The sequence below is a fragment of the Salvelinus fontinalis genome, unplaced genomic scaffold (genome assembly GCF_029448725.1).
Source record: "Salvelinus fontinalis isolate EN_2023a unplaced genomic scaffold, ASM2944872v1 scaffold_0077, whole genome shotgun sequence".
NCBI lineage: Eukaryota > Metazoa > Chordata > Actinopteri > Salmoniformes > Salmonidae > Salvelinus > Salvelinus fontinalis.
In genome coordinates this window covers 415,249-425,995 of record NW_026600286.1, presented here as the reverse complement: position 1 = coordinate 425,995, position 10,747 = coordinate 415,249, and positions in this window count along the sequence as shown.

The window sequence follows — 10,747 nt, the reverse complement described above, 5'->3', positions numbered from 1 at the left end:
AGATAATTGTTCTCAGTTGTTAAAACTCTGCGTTGTTCTGTAAGGGCCCATAAGTAAGAGTTTCAATGTCAAGGTCTACACCTGTTGTATTCGGCGCATGTGACAAATAAAGTTTGATTCGATTTGAACCCCAAATGTGGCTTCCCCCCCTTTCATATTCACAACTCATAAAGTTACACGTTTTAAAATGTGTTTAAAACTACAGATCAATTCTACATGTTTATATCGTTATGTCGATGATTTACCTCCATAGATATCAATGTAGCATAGGTGGAACCAAGCTGGGGCTGGAGAGGTGTGTGTGTGTGTGTGATGGCGTGTGTGTGTGATGTTGTGTGTGTATGTGTGTGTGTTATGTTGTGTGTGTTATGTTGTGTGTGTGTGTGTGTGATGTTGTGTGCGTGTTGTGTTGTGTGTGTGTTATGTTGTGTGTGTTATGTTGTGTGTATGTGTGTGTTATATTGTGTGTGTGATATTGTGTGTGTGTTGTGTTGTGTGTGTGTTGTATTGTGTGTGTTACGTTGTGTGTGTGTTATGTTGTGTGTGTTATGTTGTGTGTGTGTTGTGTGTGTTATGTTGTGTGTGTGTTGTGTGTGTGTTGTGTGTGTTATGTTGTGCGTGTGTTGTGTGTGTGTTGTGTGTGTTATGTTGTGTGTGTGTTGTGTGTGTTATGTTGTGTGTGTTATGTTGTGCGTGTGTTGTGTGTGTGTTGTGTGTGTTATGTTGTGTGTGTTATGTTGTGTGTGTTATGTTGTGTGTGTTATGTTGTGCGTGTGTTGTGTGTGTGTTATGTTGTGTGTGTGTGTTGTGTGTGTGTGTTGTGTGTGTGTTATGTTGTGTGTGTTAAGCTGTGTGTGTGTTGTGTGTGTTATGTTGTGTGTATGTTATGTTGTGTGTGTGTGTGTTGTGTTGTGTGTGTGTTGTGTGTGTTATGTTGTGTGTGTTATGTTGTGTGTGTGTGTTGTGTGTGTTATGTTGTGTGTATGTTATGTTGTGTGTGTGTGTTACGTTGTGTGTGTTATGTTGTGTGTGTGTTGTGTGTGTGTTGTGTGTGTGTTGTGTGTGTTATGTTGTGTGCGTTATGTTGTGCGTGTGTTGTGTGTGTGTTGTGTGTGTGTGATGTTGTGTGTGTTATGTTGTGTGTGTTATGTTGTGTGTGTGTTGTGTGTGTGTTGTGCGTGTGTTGTGTGTGTGTTGTGTGTGTGTTGTGTGTGTGTTGTGCGTGTGTTGTGTGTTATGTTATGTGTGTTACGTTGTGTGTGTTATGTTGTGTGTGTGTTATGTTGTGTGTGTTATGTTGTGTGTGTGTTGTGTGTGTGTTGTGTGTGTGTTGTGCGTGTGTTGTGTGTTATGTTATGTGTGTTATGTTGTGTGTGTGTTGTGTGTGTTATGTTGTGTGTGTGTTGTGTGTGTGTTGTGCGTGTGTTGTGTGTTATGTTGTGTGTGTTATGTTGTGTGTGTTATGTTGTGTGTGTGTTGTGTGTGTGTTGTGTGTGTGTTGTGTGTGTTATGTTGTGTGCGTTATGTTGTGTGTGTGTTGTGTGTGTGTTGTGTGTGTGTTGTGTGTGTTATGTTGTGTGTGTTATGTTGTGTGTGTGTTGTGTGTGTGTTGTGCGTGTGTTGTGTGTGTGTTGTGTGTGTGTTGTGTGTGTGTTGTGCGTGTGTTGTGTGTTATGTTATGTGTGTTACGTTGTGTGTGTTATGTTGTGTGTGTGTTATGTTGTGTGTGTTATGTTGTGTGTGTGTTGTGTGTGTGTTGTGTGTGTGTTGTGCGTGTGTTGTGTGTTATGTTATGTGTGTTATGTTGTGTGTGTGTTGTGTGTGTTATGTTGTGTGTGTGTTGTGTGTGTGTTGTGCGTGTGTTGTGTGTTATGTTGTGTGTGTTATGTTGTGTGTGTGTTGTGTGTGTTACGTTGTGTGTGTGTTACGTTGTGTGTGTGTTGTGTGTGTGATACGTTGTGTGTGTGTTGTGTGTGTGTTGTGTGTGTTACGTTGTGTGTGTTATGTTGTGTGCGTTATGTTGTGTGTGTGTTGTGTGTGTTACGTTGTGTGTGTGTTACGTTGTGTGTGTGTTGTGTGTGTAATGTTGTGTGTGTGTTATGTTGTGTGTGTTATGTTGTGTGTGTTGTGTTGTGTGTGTCATGTTGTGTGTGTTGTGTTATGTTGTGAGTGTGTGTTATGTTGTGTGTGTTGTGTTATGCTGTGTGTGTTATGGTGTGTGTGTTATGGTGTGTGTGTGTGTTGTTGTGTGTGTGTCATGGTGTGTGTGTGTTATGTTGTGTGTGTTATGTTGTGTGTGTGTGTTATGTTGTGTGTGTTTTGTGTGTGTTATGTTGTGTGTGTTTTGTGTGTGTGTTATGTTGTGTGTGTGTTGTGTGTGTTTTGTGTGTGTGTGTTATGTGTGTTATGTTGTGTGTGTTATGTTGTGTGTGTGTTATGTTGTGTGTGTTGTGTTGTGTGTGTGTTGTGTGTGTTATGTTGTGTGTGTTATTGTGTGTGTGTTGTGTGTGTGTTGTGTGTGTTATGTTGTGTGTGTTATTGTGTGTGTGTTGTGTGTGTTATGTTGTGTGTGTGTTATGTTGTGTGTGTGTGATGTTGTGTGTGTGTGATGTTGTGTGTGTGATGTTGTGTGTGTTATGTTGTGTGTGTTATGTTGTGTGTGTTATATTGTGTGTGTTATGTTGTGTGTGTTATTGTGTGTGTTGTGTTGTGTGTGTGTTATGTTGTGTGTGTTATGTTGTGTGTGTGTGATGTTGTGTGTGTGATGTTGTGTGTGTTATGTTGTGTGTGTTATGTTGTGTGTGTTATGTTGTGTGTGTCATGTTGTGTGTATGTGTGTGTTATGTTGTGTGTGTTATGTTGTGTGTGTTATGTTGTGTGTGTTATGTTGTGTGTGTTATGTTGTGTGTGTTATGTTGTGTGTGTTATGTTGTGTGTGTGTTGTGTGTGTTTTGTGTGTGTTGTGTGTATGTGTGTGTTATGTTGTGTGTGTTATGTTGTGTGTGTGTGATGTTGTGTGTGTGTTGTGTGTGTGTTATGTGTGTTATGTTGTGTGTGTTATGTTGTGTGTGTGTTGTGTTGTGTGTGTTATGTTGTGTGTGTTATGTTGTGTGTGTTATGTTGTGTGTGTTATGTTGTGTGTGTGATGTTGTGTGTGCTATGTTGTGTGTGTTATGTTGTGTGTGTTATGTTGTGTGCGTGTGTTGTGTGTATGTGTGTGTTATGTTGTGTGTGTTATGTTGTGTGTGTTATGTTGTGTGTGTTATGTTGTGTGTGTTATGTTGTGTGTGTGTTGTGTGTGTTTTGTGTGTGTGTGTGTTGTGTGTGTTATGTTGTGTGTGTTATGTTGTGTGTGTGTTATGTTGTGTGTGTTATGTTGTGTGTGTGTTGTGTGTGTTTTGTGTGTGTGTGTGTTGTGTGTGTTATGTTGTGTGTGTTATGTTGTGTGTGTTATGTTGTGTGTGTTATGTTGTGTGTGTTATGTTGTGTGTGTTATGTTGTGTGTGTGTTGTGTGTGTTTTGTGTGTGTGTGTGTTGTGTGTGTTATGTTGTGTGTGTTATGTTGTGTGTGTGTGTGTTGTGTGTGTTATGTTGTGTGTGTTATGTTGTGTGTGTGTTGTGTGTGTTTTGTGTGTGTTGTGTGTATGTGTGTGTTATGTTGTGTGTGTTATGTTGTGTGTGTGTGATGTTGTGTGTGTGTTGTGTGTGTGTTATGTGTGTTATGTTGTGTGTGTTATGTTGTGTGTGTGTTGTGTTGTGTGTGTTATGTTGTGTGTGTTATGTTGTGTGTGTTATGTTGTGTGTGTGATGTTGTGTGTGTGTTGTGTTGTGTGTGTTATGTTGTGTGTGTTATGTTGTGTGTGTTATGTTGTGTGTGTGATGTTGTGTGTGCTATGTTGTGTGTGTTATGTTGTGTGTGTTATGTTGTGTGCGTGTTGTGTGTGTTATGTTGTGTGTGTTATGTTGTGTGTGTGATGTTGTGTGTGCTATGTTGTGTGTGTGTGTTGTGTGTGTTATGTTGTGTGCGTGTTGTGTGTGTGTGTTATGTTGTGTGTGTGTTATGTTGTGTGTGTGATGTTGTGTGTGTTATGTTGTGTGCGTGTTGTGTGTGTGTGTTATGTTGTGTGTGTTATGTTGTGTGTGTGATGTTGTGTGCGTGTTGTGTGTGTGTGTGTTATGTTGTGTGTGTGTGATGTTTAACTGCCAGCCTTTAATAAATAGACTCAACCTTTATCGTTTAACATTGCACTGATCAACAGCTCATCACAGCCAGACGCCTGCTGAATAAATCACACAAACTGACTCACTTTGAGGAGTCATCCCAAATGGAACCCTATTCCCTATATAGTGCACTACTTTAGACCAGAGCCCTATGGAACCCTATTCCCTATATAGTGCACTACTTTAGACCAGAGCCCTATGGAACCCTATTCCCTATATATAGCGCACTACTTTTGACCCGAATCCTATGGGCTCTGGTCTAAAGTAGTGCACTAGAGGGTGATTTGGGATGTAGTGTGTTTACTACATCAGTCTTCTGCGGTGGTTATATCTGATTAAGTCTGGCTATTTGTTAGAGATACAAGATACTATGCAATGAATATTCATAGTTCTGGAATTGTTCGCTAACCAGCCTAGTACAGTTTTACAGATGAATATACATATTTCTGGAATTGTTCGCTAACCAGCCTAGTACAGTTTTACAGATGAATATTCATATTTCTGGAATTGTTCGCTAACCAGCCTAGTACAGTTTTACAGATGAATATTCATATTTCTGGAATTGTTCGCTAACCAGCCTAGTACAGTTTTACAGATGAATATTCATATTTCTGGAATTGTTCGCTAACCAGCCTAGTACAGTTTTACAGATGAATATTCATATTTCTGGAATTGTTCGCTAACCAGCCCAGTACAGTTTTACAGATGAATATTCTTGTTATAGATTTAGTAATATAGTGAATTATTTATGTATTAGCTGGGAGAGGAGGAGAGGAGAAGGGACATGCATGCAGGGAGGATAAAAGAGAGGAGAGGGAGGGAGGGAGAAATGACACACACATCCATCCATCTCAAGCAGATGCCCTTTTGCAGGGAACAACAACTTGGGCAGAGACGACCTATTCTTCTAATTCAATATCTTGGATGGACAAGTCTCACACTTTCACTCACACTCACACTCACACACTCTCACACTCACTCACTCTCTCACTCACTCACTCACTCACTCTCTCACTCTCTCACTCTCTCACTCTCTCACTCTCTCACTCACACTCTCTCACTCACACTCTCACTCTCTCACTCACACTCTCACTCACACTCACACTCACACTCACACTCACACTCTCACTCACACTCACACTCACACTCACACTCACACTCACACTCACACTCACACTCACACTCACACTCTTACTCTTACTCACTCACTCACTCACTCACTCACTCACTCACTCACTCACTCACTCACTCACTCACCTACCTACCTCACCCTTTTCCACACATCACGTAGAGGACAGAGAAAAGCAGCAGAACTAGATTTCTCTGTGTGTATCCAGAGTCAGTGAAAGTGAATTAGCTCGGCGCTGACCCCGTCCGCTATGAGCCAGGCCCAGTAATACGTTTAACACGCATCTCCACGCATGTGATTGACTCTGTGTAGCAGGTTGCTTTATACACCCTGCTACTGCTGTTGAAACATTTAACACGTTGAACTGGGATCTCCCGAGTGGCGCAGCAGTTTCTTAACGCACTGCATCTCGGGGCCAGAGGCGTCACTACACGGCCTGGTTCGAATCCAGGCTGTAGGTCTAACACACTGCATCTCGGGGCCAGAGGCGTCACTACACGGCCTGGTTCGAATCCAGGCTGTAGGTCTAACGCACTGCATCTCAGTGCCAGAGGCGTCACTACACGGCCTGGTTCGAATCCAGGCTGTATCACATCCGGGCCGTGATTGGGAGACCCATAGGACGCTGAACAAACGGCTCAGCGTCGTCCCGGAAGACCGACAATGTAAATAACAAATTGTTCTTTAAACTGAGTTGCCAAAATGTTAAATAAACGTTCAATTTAAAAAATCTCTATGTTATTGGACTCTGTGCTATATACACCAGTCTACTGCTGTCTGATACAGTACCCAGTCTACTGCTGTCTGATACAGTACCCAGTCTACTGCTGTCTGATACAGTACCCAGTCTACTGCTGTCTGATACAGTACCCAGTCTACTGCTGTCTGATACAGTACCCAATCTACTGCTGTCTGATACAGTACCCAGTCTACTGCTGTCTGATACAGTACCCAGTCTACTGCTGTCTGATACAGTACCCAGTCTACTGCTGTCTGATACAGTACCCAGTCTACTGCTGTCTGATACAGTACCCAGTCTACTGCTGTCTGATACAGTACCCAGTCTACTGCTGTCTGATACAGTACCCAGTCTACTGCTGTCTGATACAGTACCCAGTCTACTGCTGTCTGATACAGTACCCAGTCTACTGCTGTCTGATACAGTACCCAGTCTACTGCTGTCTGATACAGTACCCAGTCTACTGCTGTCCGATACAGTACCCAGTCTACTGCTGTCTGATACAGTACCCAGTCTACTGCTGTCTGATACAGTACCCAGTCTACTGCTGTCTGATACAGTACCCAGTCTACTGCTGTCTGATACAGTACCCAGTCTACTGCTGTCTGATACAGTACCCAGTCTACTGCTGTCTGATACAGTACTGTTGTCAGGCCAAATATGGAAACAATTTTGAGACATAAGTATGTTGGAGCTACAAATAGGAGATTGTCCTGGTTAGGTTATCAGGAAGGACTCAGTGTCTTGACCAGACTGGTTAATGATTTGTAATCAGACTGGTTAATGATGTATAATCAGACTGGTTAATGATCTATAATCAGACTGGTTAATGAACTATAATCAGACTGGTTAATGATTTAAAATCAGACTGGTTAATGATCTATAATCAGACTGGTTAATGATTTATAATCAGACTGGTTAACGATTTATAATCAGACCGATTAATGATCTATAATCAGACTGGTTAATGATTTATAATCAGACTGGTTAATGATCTATAACCAGACTGGTTAATGATCTATAATCAGACTGGTTAATGATTTATAATCAAACTGGTTAATGATTTATAATCAGACTGGTTAATGATGTATAATCAGACTGGTTAATGAACTATAATCAGACTGGTTAATGAACTATAATCAGACTGGTTAATGATTTATAATCAGACTGGGTAATGATCTATAATCAGACTGGTTAATGATCTATAATCAGACTGGTTAATGACCTATAATCAGACTGGTTAATGAGATAATTGTTTGTTGAATTTGGAAAACATCCACCCTCACTTGGCCCCGCCCCACCTACTTAGCCAATCATACTGCTTGGCCCCGCCCCACCTACTTAGCCAATCATACCGCATATTTTTTTACTAAACACTACGTGCTACATAGTATGCAACGATTAGTAACTAGTTTGCTGTTTAAGTATGTAGTACGCTAGTATGGGTATTCGGCCATGGACAGTGTATTGGCCCCGGTAGTCTACAGTACGTGTCACCTGTGATCCCTCCTGATATATCCCGGTAATTCACAAAGCCCTTGACCTAAATACTGTGTGTACCATACCATGCCAGGGCCCAGCCACAGCTAAGTGGGTTAAAGTGGATAGCATAGTGTTCACGCACACACACACACACACACACACACACACACACACACACACACACACACACACACACACACACACACACACACACACACAGTCATGTATATACATTGGGTCAAGGATGCACGGATACAACTCACATGTGTCCGACACATCGCATTAGAATGACAGAATTATTTAAAGGAGATGTTTTCTTTTTCTCCCCTGTAGGACTTATTGAACCTAAGACTGTGGATAGAGAACATTGCAAACTAAAGGGTCCAGATTTCTTTAACCAAACGCTATGTGCTGTGCTCACATTGGGGACCGAGATGACAGCTTCATATTCTAGTCGAGATCATTTTTTAAAGGACTGTCTGGTTGTTTCTTCTTCATCTAAATGATGCTCGGAGCAACCGCTTCCACTAGACCACTAGTGGACTTGTCAGATGCTGAACACCAGACTCCTCGCGAATCACCAGGGAGAGATACACGTAAACATGAGAGAGAACACTTATTAAATTACCCTCCCAGGGCTGATCAGTAGTAGTAGTAGTAGCAGTAGTAGTCGTAGTAGTAGTAGTAGTGGTTGTAGTAGTAATAGCAGTAGTAGTAGCAGCAGCAGCAGTAGTAGTAGTAGTAGTAGTAGTAGTAGTAGTAGTAGTAGTAGTAGTAGTAGTATAGTAGTAGTAGTAGTAGTAGTAGTATAGTGGCAGTAGTAGTAGTAGCAGTAGTAGTAGTAGTAGTAGTAGTAGTAGCAGTAGTGATAGTAGCATAGTAGTAGTAGTAGTAGTAGTAGTAGTAGTAGTAGTAGTAGTAGTAGTAGTGTAGTATAGTAGTAGTAGTAGTAGTATAGTAGTAGCAGTAGTAGTAGTATAGAAGTTGTAGTATTAGTAGTAGTAGTAGTAGTATTAGTGGTAGTGGTAGTAGTAGTAGTAGTAGTAGTAGTAGTAGTAGTAGTAGTAGTAGTAGTAGTAGTAGTATAGTGGTAGTAGTAGTAGTAGTAGTAGTAGTAGTAGTAGTAGTAGTAGTAGTAGTAGTAGTAGTAGTAGTAGTAGTAGTAGTAGTAGTAGTATAGTGGTAGTATAGTAGTAGTAGTAGTAGTAGTAGTATAGTAGTAGTAGTAGTATAGTAGTAGTAGTAGTATAGAAGTATTAGTAGTAGTGGTAGTAGTAGTAGTAGTAGTATTAGTAGTAGTGGTAGTAGTATTAGTAGTAGTAGTGGTAGTAGTAGTAGTAGTAGTAGTAGTAGTAGTGGTAGTGGTAGTAGTAGTGGTAGTAGGACTACCAGTGCAGGTTAAAAGGAGGTTCACCTATCAGTGCTGGTTAAAAGGAGGTTCACCTGTTAGTGCAGGTTAAAAGGAGGTTCACCTGTTAGTGCAGGTTAAAAGGAGGTTCACCTATCAGTGCTGGTTAAAAGGAGGTTCACCTGTTAGTGCTGGCTAAAAGGAGGTTCACCTATCAGTGCTGGTTAAAAGGAGGTTCACCTATCAGTGCTGGTTAAAAGGAGGTTCACCTGTTAGTGCAGGTTAAAAGGAGGTTCACCTATCAGTGCAGGTTAAAAGGAGGTTCACCTGTTAGTGCAGGTTAAAAGGAGGTTCACCTGTTAGTGCAGGTTAAAAGGAGGTTCACCTATCAGTGCAGGTTAAAAGGAGGTTCACCTGTTAGTGCTGGCTAAAAGGAGGTTCACCTGTTAGTGCAGGTTAAAAGGAGGTTCACCTATCAGTGCTGGCGAAAAGGAGGTTCACCTGTTAGTGCAGGTTAAAAGGAGGTTCACCTATCAGTGCTGGTTAAAAGGAGGTTCACCTGTTAGTGCAGGTTAAAAGGAGGTTCACCTGTTAGTGCAGGTTAAAAGGAGGTTCACCTATCAGTGCTGGCGAAAAGGAGGTTCACCTGTTAGTGCAGGTTAAAAGGAGGTTCACCTATCAGTGCTGGTTAAAGGAGGTTCACCTATCAGTGCTGGTTAAAAGGAGGTTCACCTGTTAGTGCAGGTTAAAAGGAGGTTCACCTGTTAGTGCAGGTTAAAAGGAGGTTCACCTATCAGTGCTGGTTAAAAGGAGGTTCACCTGTTAGTGCTGGCTAAAAGGAGGTTCACCTATCAGTGCTGGTTAAAAGGAGGTTCACCTATCAGTGCTGGTTAAAAGGAGGTTCACCTGTTAGTGCAGGTTAAAAGGAGGTTCACCTATCAGTGCAGGTTAAAAGGAGGTTCACCTGTTAGTGCAGGTTAAAAGGAGGTTCACCTGTTAGTGCAGGTTAAAAGGAGGTTCACCTATCAGTGCAGGTTAAAAGGAGGTTCACCTGTTAGTGCTGGCTAAAAGGAGGTTCACCTATCAGTGCTGGTTAAAAGGAGGTTCACCTGTTAGTGCTGGCGAAAAGGAGGTTCACCTGTTAGTGCAGGTTAAAAGGAGGTTCACCTATCAGTGCTGGTTAAAAGGAGGTTCACCTATCAGTGCTGGTTAAAAGGAGGTTCACCTATCAGTGCAGGTTAAAAGGAGGTTCACCTATCAGTGCAGGTTAAAAGGAGGTTCACCTATCAGTGCAGGTTAAAAGGAGGTTCACCTGTTAGTGCTGGCTAAAAGGAGGTTCACCTATCAGTGTTGGTTAAAAGGAGGTTCACCTGTTAGTGCTGGCTAAAAGGAGGTTCACCTGTTAGTGCAGGTTAAAAGGAGGTTCACCTATCAGTGTTGGTTAAAAGGAGGTTCACCTGTTAGTGCAGGTTAAAAGGAGGTTCACCTATCAGTGTTGGTTAAAAGGAGGTTCACCTAGCAGTGCTGGCTAAAAGGAGAGCTTTTCAAACACACCAGACCATTTTTCTATGTTTGACAGGCGCACTGTGCTAAAAATGGACCAGCCCAAATGCCAGATGGCGAGTCCGCCCCTGATCACCACCTTCCTTGTAACCTATTAGCCTGTTATCCTGCAAGCACTGCCCATTTGGTTCAGCTCCTCCCTCATGCCACTGGAATAGTGTGTCAGGTGAGAGTAACCATGGAGATTATTTAGCTAGGAGGGAGAATGAAGGAGAGAGAGAGGGAGGGGGAGGAAAATCTCTCTCTGTAGCCTATTCCTTCCCAC